The following is a 15,808-nucleotide window of genomic DNA, read 5'->3' as shown; positions in this document are numbered from 1 at the left end:
AATGTATGTGGGTCTGTGGCGCGAATAAGTTGGGTTGTTGGTGTGATATAGTATAAGAGATAACATACCTTATCTCTTTGGTGTGCTGTCGAGCTCCCATTTGCTGTTGAGATTTTTGTTGCCATGCCAACAAGCTAATATGACAATGCTTCAAAAGGTGTCATTTCATAGTAAGGGCAAATATGTCATTTTTCTTTTCCGGTGACCTGATGGGGTAATATGCAACAAAATCAAAGTCCAGGGGTTTTTTTGGTAGTCTAGGGGGGTTAGTTGCAAAACACCAATAGTCCAGGGGGTTTTCTTGCATTTTACCCTTTGTAATCATATATATATATATATATATGTATATATTATTTAATTAATTTTCATTTATATAAACTCTAATCATATTTCATATAATTGAACTTAAAAGACATACTATTGTTATGCTTTTTCCTTATATAGAATAAAATTGATTTAATTAATGCTCCAGCAAATTCGTATTCAAGCAAGTAAGTTCCATGCCATTTTCCTGACATAACCCAATAGAAACTTATTGTAAGGAAGTACAGAACTTCTTACAAATGAAAATGGCTCACTAGTGTCATTGGATTAATTTAAAGTTGGATTAGCTATTTAGCTTTAGGTGAAAGAACTAAATTAGCTAAAAAGAAAAGCAATATTGGAATAAAAGTTTACGAGATCGTATTGAAATAAATGTACACACATGCATAACTTCCATAGAAATACATCAAATTACATAACAAGAATACCAATCTAATGGATTATCCATAGGCTAACAACTTTTTATTCAAACATTGTTTGCTCCAAACAAGGATACCAATCTAATGGATTATTCATAGAGCAACAACTTTTTATTCAAACATTTTCTACTCCAGCTGAATAGCAATAACTAAGTAGTTTATTTGCCTCGAGGTCCAAATTTTTATGTCTCGAATTCAAGACCAGACCCTTGTAATTTCATCAAACTAATTTGATCAAGGCGAACTTTCATCTCAGTAGTGAAGCTGTTCTTCTAGTCCCCGACAACACCAAGCCTGAAAAATGCACTAGCCGAAATCACTGACGAAGGTTCCACACCATTCTTGTTCACCTCCAAGTTCTTGAGCCTCTCTAAGCTGCACCTCCACAACAACTTATTAATCTCCTCCTCATCAAAAAATAGCCTTCCAAGAAATGAGGCTAGCCTTTTTAACTCTCCTTTTGGGTCACTTTTAAGATCTTCATACTTCAAGAATAGTATCTTATAAGGAAGCTTTGAGTTCTCCATCCAGTACCCTAAGACATGATCAAAGAAAAGACGAAAAAGGTGGACCTTATTATAGAAGCCCTCAAATGCCTTCTCCAATGGAAATGGCCCTTGTTTGGGTTCCCTTAAGGAGTTAAAAAAAATGCCACATGGACTCGAAAGTGTCCTTAGGGTTTCGGGTGATGTAAACAATTTTACATCTAGAATTCTTAATTGAATCTGGTAAGGCACTATAAGGCAAGTGAGTATGAAATAGTCTAGGAGATGACATACCTGAGAGATTAGGTGATGGATTATTTTGTGTGTAAACATGTACCTTTAATGTACTTATACATGAGAAAGGTATGGTTTTGGTAAGAGGGTCCTCTTCTTCTACATCATTAGCGCCAGTTTGACGCCATTGCATGATTGAGAAATAAAGAGTTTTGAGCTAATTTGTGCTTGTTTTGATAAAGGATGCCAATATGATGTCGTCATTTCGTGCTTCAAAGTGTGATTGCATGGTTTTTGCAGCTTCTAAGTGAGGTGGTGAATACCAAAAACCTTCCTATTGATAGAGATCGAGATCATCCCAAAAGCATTGCTTAGGAAGTTGATCTTGTTGGGAAACTGCAAGTTTTAAAACTTTTTGAGGGATTTTCATACATAGATTTTGATTCATCACATAGAGACAAGTTTTATGCAAAAATAAAACATAATGAATCATTCAATTAATAGATTGAATACTTACATTAAAGGTCTTAGTAAACCTTTTAATCTTTCCTTTAAAGTGAATGTTTTCACTTATTGTAGATCCCTTAGCAAGATCCTTTTCTCCTTCGTCTTGATGGTAATCTTCCCTTTAGGAATCACCAATATGCCTCGATGAATGACCTTCGAGTCAAGGCTTGTGGTAGCCTCCTTTAGAAGAGATAACAAACCTTAAAAACTAGAGAGAGAAAATATATTTCTTTTTCTTCTTCTAAAAGTCACACCTAAAATATACATGGACCCATGTTTATATAGGCAAAATAAAGATAAGAAAAGGAAACAATAAATCCTTCTCCATCTCTAATTTAAATATCTCAATTCTAATAGGACTCCAATATCAACTTGGGCTATGGGTGAGAATCATTTGGGTTTACTATTTTCTTGGCTACTATAAATTAATAATTAGTCTGGTCCATTAAACCATGGACCCAATTCAATTAATTTATAAATTAATTTCTACTCCACTAAAAGAAATTAATTGCACTCCAATTAAATAGTAAATAACCTCTAAGTCAATGTTGCACTTTGATCCCTCTATGTATAATTATTTATCGAATAATAAAGTCATCAATCCAACAACATAATTAATATAATTATTTTGTTACCTTTGCTTATTTTCGGCTTGATCACAATAAAATATTTGTTTGACAAAAATAATAATTTACTAAATAAATATATAGAAAACATTTTGTCTAAAACATACGAAGGCCTTCGAATTTAATTTGTGATCAACCATAATTAATACAAAATAAATACAAGTAGTATTGATGCAAATATTGAGAATTTAACCCTCTAACTATTAATTACATAACTACACAAAGTGTCGATCTAAGGATTCCAAAGTATCCGACGAACAAATCAAAGTAATTATTAATTAATAAAAGAGTCTATACTTCTCTCATGCTTGAGAGTCAAAAGCCATGACTGTGATAGAGAGCAATTGCATACGACGGCTCTCGCAATATATTGCAACCTATCGTGGACTCGGTTCAAGTCTTAATTAATTAAATGTCCATCCATAATTACTGACTTTGAATCATTTATGATTACTAATTTATAGCGTAGTATTAATTGCCATTACATACATATATAAATATATCTTGTAATCAAGTAGACACAATCAATTCCATAATGAATCGAAAAAATAATACATTCTATTCAACAATTGTGTAATGCCTTAATAATAATATTCAGATAAGGAACCATGACTTTTACAATCCAAATAAGAATTTGCTATGTTAGGGCATACATATCCTAACAACTCTCACTTGCCCTTATAGCCAATTCGAATCACATTTAACTCCCATGTTTTCCATATGACGATCAAAAATCTTGATCGGTAAAGCCTTTGTGAATGGATCAGCAAGGTAATGTTTCGATGCAATCTTGGCCACAAGTATATCTCCTCGCTTTACTATATCACGAACCACATGATGTTTCCTCTGAATGTGTCTTGTTTCTTTATGAAATTTTGGGTCCTTGGTTTAGGTTATAGCTGCACTATTATCGCAATATGCTCTACCTCCAATTCAATTAGAAAGTTTCTCAACCAAACAGCTTCTTTTGCTACCTCAGAGGCTGCAATGTATTTTGCTTCCATGGTTGAGTCAGCAGTACAACCCTATTTTACATTCTTCCCACTAATTACCCTTTCATCGAATTTGAACACATATCCAGATGTAGATCTCCTGGCATCTAGATCCAATTGAAAATTATAATCCGTATATCCGACTGGAACCAGATTATCACCTCCATAAACGAGCATGAGACTCTTAGTTCTTCTAAGGTTATTTAAGATATTCTTCACAGCGACCAATAATTAAGTCCAGGATTGGACTGATATCTACTGATAATCCCTACAGAGTAGCAGATGTTTGGTCTGGTACAGACCATGGCATACATGAGATTACCAACTGCCGAAGCATATGGTATCCACCTCATTTGCTCAATTTCCTTATCAGTCTTAGAAACTGGTCATTAGAAAGAGCTAATCCATGTCTAAATGGTAAAAACCCTTTCTTAGAGTTTTTCATTCCAAACCTGGTCAGTACTTTGTTAATGTAAGACTCTTGAGATAAGCTTATTTTCTTTTTAACCCAATCTCACAAAAGCTTGATCCCAAGTATATAGCTTGCTTCACCAAGATTTTTTATCTTAAATTTATTGAACAACCACCTTTTAACTGATGACAAAGCCTCTACATCATTACCAATGAGTAAGATGTCATCAACATATAAAACGAGAATCATGATGACATTACCCTATTTTTTCTTGTAAATGCAAGGTTCAAACACGTTTTGTTCAAAGCCAAATAATTTGATTGCCTGATCAAAACAAACGTTCCATGTGCGTGAAGCTTGCTTAAGTCCATAAATAGACCTATTCAACTTACACACACAGTCCTCACTTCCTTTAACCACGAAACTGTCTGGTTACCTCATGTAGATGTCTTGTTTAAGATGGCCATTTAAAAATTCCGTCTTAACATCCATCTGCCATATCTCATAATCATAATAAGCACTAATAGCCAAAAAAATGCGAATAGATTTAAGCATTGCAACTGGTGAGAATGTATCCTCATAATTAATACCTTCATGTTGAGTGAAGCCTTTGGCAACCAGTCTAGCTTTGAATGTCTCAACATTCTCATCCATTCCTCTCTTTCATTTGTAGATCCACTTACAACCAATGGGCTGAACCCCACTAGGAAGTTCTACAATTTCCCAGACTTTGTTAGAATACATAGATTCCAACTTTGATTTCATGGTATCTTTCCAACGATTCGCATCTATATCAGTCAATGCTTCCGCATAGCTTACTGGGTCCGACTCATGCTTATCGGGGATGGCCTCATAGACCTCACCCAAAAGCATTAGTTTGTCGGGTCAGATGATAGTTCTCCCATTATGACGAAGGACCGGTGTAGGAATCGATGTGCTAGATGATGGTATATCAATAGGGACTTCTTGTGTCTCATCATTCTCAGTATTTATATTAGGTGTGTCCATAGGGGGTATATCTGATATGCCAACCATCTCCTCTAACATTATTTGTGATGAGCACTAAAAAGTGCGTATTTAAACCCCTTAAGCTTAGGTATTCTAGTATCTTTATCTATCTTACTTTACCGTTTTAGATTGATTTCGTATTATTTTCATTTTCAGGCACTTATCCCGAAAATTAGCTAACTCAGCCAAATAAGAGCTTAATTGAAGCAATTCTGGGATTGAACAAAGAAAGGAGCGAAGTGGAGGAAGAAAGAAGCAAAATAAAGCAAAGCAGCAAGTTCGATCGATCCAAGTCCAAGGTTCAATTGATCGAACATTGATCGATCTCAGCACTTCAAGATAGATCCAAGCCTTGACCCAAAGCACTTAAGTCGAAAAGTTCGATCGATCCAACATCATTCTTCGATCGATCGAACACTTTTGTCCTTATCTAAATGATTGATCCTATCCACAGCTGTACCACCCACCAACCACTTTTGTCCTTTTCCTATAAATATCTCCCATAAATATCTCGGATTTGTCTTTTTCCAAAAAGCTCAGCCAGTTGGATAAATCCAGCCTAAGTTCGATCGATTTCACTTACTTTCGATCGATCTCACTTACTTTCGATCGATCAAACTTCCTCTAGTGCGAAAAAGTTAAAATTCCATCCCATTGAAAGTTGTCCTTTATCCAATCATTAGGGAATATTGTGTGCACGACCCCAGCTCATTTTGGGTGTCATTTTGACCTACCTATATAAGGATAAGGATTGCTTTTTCAAAGGGGAGCCAACATTATTTTTGATATCATCTCTTGGAGAGGAAGTTTTAGAGGAGGAGGAGGCTAGAGACACCATTGGAGATCTTCATCAACAAGGAGCAAACCTTTTCCATGGAGTTAGCCCTTGAGGGTTGGAGCATCATCACCATGAGTGGCTAGACATCCTCTTGGGGCTAGAGTTAGCCCTAAGCATGCTTTTTATATCTTAATCTTGTGTATTATTGAGGGATTAGTGTTGTAATTAATGTTTTGACACTTTAATATATATAGGTTTTGTTTAATCAATGATTTATGTGGTTTAATGCTTCCAATTGATCATTTCATTCTATCCATATGTCTATGCATGTTAGAATAGATGTTCATGTGCTTATTTCTAGATTTTGTGTTGTTGATACATGTCTATGTGTATTGATGCCATAAATTTAGAGGTTGTCAAAACATAGTGCTTAAAGGAATGTTCTTGTGATTCTTTTGATGGTTCATGCTCATATCTTGATGGATTGTGTCTCCTTCTTAGCTAAATTAGTTTAATTTCAATGGCTTAATTGTAGTTTAGTGATAGTATAATATTAGATGGGAAGACAATCCATGCTAGTTGTTTGATACTCCATACTTTTGAATGCAAGTAGCATTTGTCTCTAAACTTGTGTTGTATTTGAATTGTGAGCCTAATGAAAAGGATCAATGATTTGCTAGATATGTTGTGCTTTTCATATGCTATTTAGACAATATATACTTAATTGCTAGATATATTGTGCTTTTCACATGTTGGTTAGAAAATGTATACTTAATTAGTCATCTTTGCTTGTTGAATCAACCAAATACACATATACCAATATTGCAACACCCTAATTGCCCTCATTAATCACTTGTCAATAATATAGAAATGTATTGCTTGGTGGTAATCTCTAAACCCCAAGACTCTTCCCCTTCTCGCTTATTTAATCTCCATTGCATTCAATTACTTAGTTTAATTTTGTTGCTCTTTAATCAACTTACCAACCAATTGTTTGATTACTTGACCTACTAACCCTAATAGCGATTTCACAATCAACTCCGACTCCAATCCCTTGGGACGATCCCTACTCGCCCTAGCTATATTTATAGTGAAAGGTAGTAGTGGCTTTTACAAATGTAAAACTTGACCCTTGCCTAAATTGCACATTCTCAAACGTATGGTAGGACGACGGCCATCACCAATTTGGCTACTAGGTCTGTGGTTCATAATATAATCCTCCTCTAGGTAAACATCATGAGTGCTGACAATAACCTTATTGTCCTTAGGATCATAAAATAATCCACCTCTAGTGCCTTTAGGATAGCCAACAAATAAACATGCATCTGACCTTGTTTCTAACTTGTCTGCCTATTTCTTACGCACGTGTGCTGGATACCCCCATATATGCATGTGATTTAAACTAGATTTCTGTCCAAACCACAGCTCATATAGTGTTCCTGAAACAGACTTGGATGGAACACAGTTTAAGATATATATCGCTGATTCTAAGGCTAATCCCCAAAATGATAAAGGTAATGTAGCAAAACTCATCGTATATCTAACCATGTTAAGCAAAATTCTGTTTCTCCTTTTTGCCACTCCATTCTATTGGGGGCAGTCAGGTGCGGATAACTGGCGCACAATACCCTCATTGACCATATGATCCTTGAAACTCCCCCAAGAGGTATTCACCTCCTCGATCAGATCGAAGTGTTTTGATAAGTTTACATAATCTACGTTCCACTTCCGCCTGAAACTCACGGAATTTTCCATAAGCTTCTGACTTGTGTCGCATTAGGTAAATATATCTAAAACGTGAATAATCATCCATGAAAGTGATGAAGTACTCAAACCCTCCTCTCGCTTGGGTGTTTATAGGACCACACACGTCTGTGTGCACCAACTCTAATTGTTCTTTGGCTCTATATCCTTTGGCTGAGAAAGCCCTTCGAGTCATCTTTCCTTCAATACAGGATTCACACGTTGGCATAGGCTCCTATGCCTCACAAGGTAATAAATCTTCTTTAACCAACATTTGAATCCTATTTTGATTAATGTGACCCAATCGTAGATGCCAATGATACAATGAGTTTGGAGAAACTGCTTTTCTTTTAACATTCAATCTAGATGAAGTTGCATTTAATTCATAATTTTGCATTTGATATGAGATAGGAGTTAAAATGTATAGATTATCTTTTAATTCACCAGAAGTTATAACACAACCATTTAATTTAATTAAAATATTTTTCCCAAAAGTAAAAATATAGTTTTTGTAAACCAACGAAGAAACTGAAATTAAATTGCACCTAACATTTGGCGCATAAAGACAATCTTCTAAAATAAGACTCCTCCCACTATCAAACTGCATATGAACCACTCCCACTGCTTTAGCTTCCACCTTGGCATTAGATCCCATATGCAAGTATATCTCTCCTTCATTGAGGCTTCTGGACTCCTGGAATCCTTGTAATGAATCACAAATATGATTAGTGACTCCAGAATCTATGCATTAGGAATCTATAGATTCAACCACATTACATGCCTCAACAATGAATATACCTTTTTCCTTTGCCTTGCGTGCGAAGTGTTGGGCAGTTAGGTTTCTAGTGACCCGATTGACCGCAATGAAAGCAATTTCCTTCGCCTTCAACCTGCACTTTCTTTTTTCCCTTATCCTTTTGGATCACTTTATTTGGCACAAACACAGTTTGGGCACCATCCTTCTTCTTCTTTTTGCCCCTCCTCTTGGGCCTAGAAGTGGATGGTCCAGCAGACTGAGTGTAGTTGATAGATGCACCCTTACTTTTGATTATCCCTTCAAAGGTTACCAACTCATTCAAAAGTTCAGCGAGTGAGTACTCAAGCATATTCATAGAATAATTAACCCTAAAAGAGTTGAATGAGTCTGGCAATGAAGCGATAATCATGTCGACCTGAAGTTCACCATCCAAGTTGCATCCAAGGATCTCAAGTTCATTTAGAAAACCAATCATTTTTAAAGAATGATCCCGAACTGGAGTAGCTTGGACCATGTTGGTGGTCATCGAGTTTGTCATAGCAGTTTGGCGTGCACTCTTACCAACTTTCCCAAACATTTCCTTGAGATTAAGCATGATGTCTGTAGAAGTGAGATAATGAAGATGTTGACTTTGGAGTACATTCGAGAGTGAAGCAAGAATGTTGCACCTAGTCATCTCACCTGCTTTATTCCATTTCTTAAAAACTTCATGCTCTTCAAGTAAAGGTGGAGAAGGTCGGGGAGTAGTAAGCACATAATTGAACCCCTCATATGTGACTACAATATCTAGTTGTCTTTTGTAATTGATATAATTAGGTCCAGTTAATCGATTTTCTTTTAGTATGTTTGCAAGTGGACTGAATGGACTAGTCATGATAAATCTGAAAATAAAAGCATTCACATAATAAATAAGGTGAATATAAACAATCATATAAAATAAAATAATTAATTAATTGTGAGTCCCTTAACCACATTGTATGAAAAATCGGATAATCAATTTGCCAATAACTTATCCGATTGGCGGAATTTATTACTGCTTATTGACTAGAAAAACTCATTATTTTTATATCTCTTTAGACAATGCCTTATCTATATATGAAATAATTTTCTATTTAGTTTAGCCTTTTAAAAATCACCTAGTATAGACCACTCCGTTGGGAAGCTAATACTATTGATTTTAGATTGAGTGTATAACGTTATTAATGCTCTAACGAAAAATTAAAAAATTAAATATATTGCCATTATTAGCTTAGACTCTTTAAATCATGTGTATGGCCTATTTTTAAATATCTAACTATAATGGACATTTAATAAATATATTTTCGTGAGACAACCGTTCTTGTAATGTAGACTCTTTAAATTATGTGTAGGGCCTTATTTTTAAAGATCTAATCACAATGGTTATAATAACGAAGGCCATGGGGTAATGTATAAAAATCCCCGCTCCCACTCAATTTTTAGTTATTGAAAATTAGGGTTTTCAATTTATGATTTAATACATGCAAAATGCCTTGATTTTAATCTAATTAAATTTAGAAAATATCTGCAGTTTTAGATGATTCACTAATATTTAATTTGAGGCACACTTTAAAAATAATTTACAAAAATAATTTTTTGTTTCCCAATAAATGCCCTTAAATTAATTAGCAATCAAATCCAATTTATTTTCATAATTTAATTAATATAAATCAAGCCATTTAGATAAAAAAATCATAAATCTAATGCATGAACAATAATAATCAGCATTTAATTATTCCATGCAACACATGAATAATCAAACAACAGACAGAAGCAAATTAAATGGCCAATGGAATCAGTTTTTAACATTTAAATACTATTCTTGCTGTACGGGCATCCTTCAACAGCCTGTAAACATCTGCAGGGAGTTGGTACGCGCTTGGAGAAGCAAAACGACACTTGGAACGCGCCTGGAGGACCCCACACGCACTGGCACGCACCTGGGAAATGCTGCAGCCTATCCCCACGCGCTGGGGATAGCAATAGGCGCGTGGCACGCGCCTTCATGCGCTGCTACGTGCGTTGACCAGTTAGCACATGCTGGCGCGTGTTCATTATGCGCCAGCTAGATCAAAAGGTACTGATTGCACCAGTGCCGTGCCGCATGGGATAATATCCTCTCTCCTTGATTTGATCCAACGGTTATAGATCCGATTGCATGGTATGGTTATATACCGCGCCGCACCGGATCCCGTGTTCTCTTTCGGCACTTTCTCTCGCCGCCGGCGAGCCTCCGGCCACCGGAAAACTGCCAAAAAATTCTAGAAAATTACGAAAAAATTTCAGAAAATTAAATTTAGCCCAAAAAATTCTAGAAAAATTTCAAAAAATTTCGAAAAATTCTAGAAAATTGCTGAAGCCTAATTTAACCCTTTTGGACCTTCTTGAAGCTTCATAGCAACCTTTGATGAAGATTACATAGCTTTAATAAATATTTATAATTTAAAATACAATGAAAAAATTAAATTACATCATTGAACTTTCAAACGGCTAAATCAAAACCTTAATTACATTCATCCAAAGATAAAATTACATTTAATTAGCCTATAAACTTCATCTATGGCCCAAACATACATCATCATCCATTCATAATTATACATACATCATTATGTATCAACATACATCAATAATTATATATATGCATAAAGAATTTGGATCCATGAATGATGATTTACATAAAAACATGATCTCTAGTAATGAATCAAACCATGCTCTGATACCACTGTTTGGAAATGTGCAAGTTTTAAAACTTTTTGAGAGATTTTCATACATAGATCTTGATTTATCATATAGAGACAAGTTTTATGCAAGAATAAAACATGATGTATCATTTAATTAACAGATTGAATACCTACATCAAAGGTCTGAGTAAACCTTTTAATCTTTCCTTTAAAGTGAATGTTCTTACTTATTGTAGGTCCCTTAACAAGATCCTTTCTCCTTCGTCTTGATGGTAATCTTCCCTTTAGGAATCACCAATATGCCTCGATGAATGACCTTCGAGTCAAGGCTTGTGGTAGCCTCCTTTAGAAGATATAACAAACCTTAAAAACTAGAGAGAGAAAATATATTTCTTTTTCTTCTTCTAAAAGTACACCTAAAATATACATGGACCCATATATATATAGGCAAAATAAAGATAAGAAAAAGAAACAATAAATCCTTCTCCATCTCTAATTCAAATATCTCAATTCTTATAGGACTCCAATATCAACTTGAGCTATGGGTGAGAATCCTTTGGGCTTACTATTTTTTTGGCTACTATAAATTAATAATTGGTCTGGTCCATTTAACCATAGACCCAATTCAATTAATTCATAAATTAATTTCTACTCCACTAAAAGAAATTAATTGCACTCCAATTAAATAGTAAATAACCTCTAAGTCAACGTTGCACTTTGATCTCTCTATGCATAATTATTTATCAGATAATAAAGCCATCAATCCGACAACATAATTAATATAATTATTTTGTTACCTTTGATTATTTTTGGCTTGATTACAATGAAATATTTGTTTGACAAAAATAATAATTTACTAAATAAATTTATAGAAAACATTTTGTCTAAAACATACGAAGGCCTTCGAATTTAATTTGTGATCAACCATAATCAATACAAAATAAATACAAGTAGCACTGATGCAAATATTGAGAATAAATCCTTCTAACTATTAATTACATAACTACCCATAGTGTCGATCTAAGGATTCCGAAGTTTCTGCCGAACAAATCAAAGTAATTATTAATTTATAAAAGCGTCTATACTTCTCTCATACTTAAGAGTCAAAAGTTATGACTTTGATAGAGAGCAATTACATACGACGGCTCTCGCAATATATTTCAACCTATCGTGGACTCGGTTCAAGTCTTAATTAATTAAATGTCCATCCATAATTACCGACTTTGAACCATTTATGATTACTAATTTATAACTCAGTATTAATTGCCATTACATACATATATAAATATATCTTGTAATCAAGTGGACACAATCAATTCCATAATGAATCAAAAAATAATACATTCGATTCACCAATTGTATAATGCCTTAATAATAATATTCAGATAAGGAACCATGACTTTTACAATCCAAATAAGAATTTGCTATGATAGGGCACACATATCCTAACAGATCTAGTAAGGGATTTAGAGAATGAGAAGAGTGATTAAGCAATGCTTTTGTATTTTCCATGACAATAATATATCAAGAATGTAAGATTCCAAAGCTAGCTAGATTTGAATAGTTCATACAGTCTATGCTGTTGAGTGAATCCATATATATACACTTGGAAGTGGGAAATTATGGCACATGAATAGTGGAGACCGACAAAGTTATTATATATCTACCATACTTACATATCTTTCATAGCAAAATAAAAGGTGAATTATTAGAGTGCTTTTATCTCTGACTGTAAAGTCATGTATTCGATCTCGTTTTCGCTGTGCGGCTAAATTTTGATTCTTAATAAATTAGAAAAGGAATTTTTAGGTGGAATTCTCAAATTTATTTGTTATCCTAAAGATTCCTACCCATTTGATGTAATAAACAAACACGGGTACTACTACTTAGTTTGATTTAAGAAAAATCGAGTTATAACCGACTCTATACGTACATGGATTGCCACGTATACAAATATCATAGTTCTCAAGTTTTACTTTCTCCACCGTCTGATCTTGTGAAGATGTCGAATGGGGGTTTAAAAAACTACTTTGGTTACAAAGCACGGTGCTTATTTCATTAATCCAACCATAGATGATCCAGCAGGATTTGCCGAACAACTCCCAACACTAGCAAATTTGTCTTCAGTTAGCACGATCCGAAACACACATTCAATTATCATCTTTTGTTCATAGAATCCCAAATTCACATAGATTCATTTATGATAGAATCTCAAATAGACACAGATTCGATGCAAAAATCTTCGCAATCGCGAATGAAGGCGTTTTCCTGCAAAACAACGGAGATTATGTCACATTGGATGTATGAAAATCAGTTTTCATATATGAAAGTTTTCCTTTCTTAACTAGGTAACGTCCCTCATGTAAGATAAAAATAAAAGGAAAGTTAAAAAACTAAAATTCTTATGTTTTCTATCAAATCTTACTGCATCATTTCAATTTTCAATTAGAGTCTTACTATTTAGCTAGACAAATAAAAATCGACTATGTGGCTGCTTATGTGTCAAAAATAGTGAGACCCATCTTAATATAGTATCAGGACAATTTAAAAAGTTATGTGTCTTTTTTCTAAGAACATGGGTGAAAGTTCCAATCAACGTCCGAATGTTTCATCTTATCTATGTTAGTGATTAAAGTTTCAATCACTATATGTGTATATAGTATATAGTGCAGGTAATAATCCTTGAGCAAGAAATTCATCGGCACAGTACATAGAGATTATTGAATGTAAAAAAAAATTGTAATTACCAAAAAACATAACAATCACATCTAAGGTTATCCATGCATGGCGTAGACGGGTGAGCAAGAAATTAATTTTCGTATATATATATATATATATGAAAACTACATAGAAACTACGCTCTAAAGATACATGTCAGCTGTGAGGATATAACTGATCGCAAAAAGTGTGAGACGCATAATCTGGTTCACTACAACAAAATTTGGATGTTGTGGCCAAATTTTAGTTGCAATTATTAAAAAATACTGCAATAAATATTTTTGACACACCATGTAAATATTGCCCCCAACAAGTTTAAAATAAGGAAAATGGTTTTTAGGCTGAATTGTCTAACCTATAAACTTTGATCAAAATATAAGAAAATAGGTTCCTCCACTTTCTTATATTTGGTAAAGATCAAACTTGTAGGTTACATAATTCATTTCTAGAGTTCCGCGGACCTAAATATCATTACTCTTAAAAAACTGACATAGTACAACTTTTTCACTGCCATATTCTTCTTCTTCTTCTATTTTTTTATTTTTTTTATTGTTCATTTCACTCCTTACTCTCGTTACATTCCTAATTGTTAAATGTTTAGTTAGTCATGAACTCCTTACTTTCGCTCCATTCCCAAAAATCAACTAATTGGCCTATCCTCCAAAATCTCTCTAAATTAACAAAGTTTTTCATTCGAGAGCTTGGTTTCCATTTCAGAAAGGAATCAAAACCATAAACCCTAAAACTAAGTTGTTGGGTTCATTAATGGGTCAATCCTCTTTGATTTTGGTGCCAAGTAAATATCTTATTCATTAAACCAAGTAAACATTATATCCATTTTTGTCCACTCACAAGTAACTTCTTCAAGAGTGCTTTGTTTTTGTTGGAATTCATGCTTGAATTGGGGATTGATGTTAATATTGGACGAAAATCTTTCTTTCTAAGAATTTGAAGCTAGTTTCAGAACACGGTTTTAATTTTTAATCGATTTTGATGTATAAATTCATTCAATTTTGTTGATGACACGATTATTCTAATAATATAATTCATTGATGTCTATGTAATTGATAATTTGTGGCTACAGAACTATAATGGGAATATTTGATACTTTTTATTTATTTTTGTAGATCTAGTTATTTGTCTGTTTTCTTATAATTTGATGTAAATATTCATGGAAAGGTCCTTAATTCACATGCAAATTTGACTTTAGTTTACCCATGTGAATAATACGGGTATATAGGTCCTTAATTCATGCAATCATGTACTGAGTATAGAAGTCTATCTTTTATGGTTCTTTAGTTCACGTGGCCCCAACTTGCTCTCTGTTTTTACTTGGTTAGTACAAGTTGGATTGCCTTTTCTTATTAGGCTATAATCTTCTCCATGGCACCTCTCACTGGAGGGTGTCCCTGGTAGATTCAAGGGCTAGGATGAAGACACGTCAGCACATTTTGCCATGTCATTGCCTTATTAGCGATGACGAAGCGCCAAGTCAGCACTTACTTTTGAAACTTACTTTTTTTTCCATGTACGAATACTGCAGACAAAATACATACTTACCATATACGAATATGATATACAAAAATTATACGTGGGACCCAACTACATACTTACTTACCCTTTTTACTTTTACTTCTTCTCCGAGCTTCAGCACTGTTCATCTTCCTAAAATCGTCCTCTGCTTTCCCGTTCGAACCGTGCACTGGCGGCTTCCCTTTGGTCATTCAGTTTTTAGTTTACTTCCTTAGCTTCTGTTATCTTCTTCTTGCTTCACCTGCTCTTCCCTTCTTCTTCATTCGTCCTCCCTCCTCTGGTTCACATCGTTTTCCCTCAGAGCTGGTATCGTATTTTCGTTTCTCCGTCTTCCCTTTGGTTTGTTTAATAGCAGTTGTTGTTATTCAGTTGCTGTTGTTGTTGCATCTTATTCCGTAAATGAAGAAATTGTGTGATTTTGCGCGGGTTTTATACTGTGATTTTGCGAGGGTTTTATACATTTGGGGAAATATAATGGCAAGGAAAAAAAGTATAGCAAAGAAGAAAATGGAAAAGAAATCGGTGTCTAAAACAATGAACAAAGAAGATATTGGAGGTGGTGAGCAGAAATTG

At 34.3% G+C, this 15,808-nt stretch overlaps 1 pseudogene; it reads right to left on the bottom strand.

The window, feature by feature from the left end:
* Positions 1-925: 925 nt before the first annotated feature.
* On the bottom strand, positions 926-15,426 carry LOC132314231 (cytosolic sulfotransferase 12-like; annotated as a pseudogene).
* Positions 15,427-15,808: the final 382 nt, after the last annotated feature.

The sequence above is a fragment of the Cornus florida genome, unplaced genomic scaffold, assembly GCF_030987335.1.
Source record: "Cornus florida cultivar Cherokee Brave unplaced genomic scaffold, ASM3098733v1 CherokeeBrave_3.0.0_Hap2_Chr06, whole genome shotgun sequence".
Classification (NCBI taxonomy): Eukaryota; Viridiplantae; Streptophyta; class Magnoliopsida; order Cornales; family Cornaceae; genus Cornus; species Cornus florida.
Note: the sequence above shows the minus strand (reverse complement) of the source record. Positions and strands in the feature narration are given on the sequence as shown.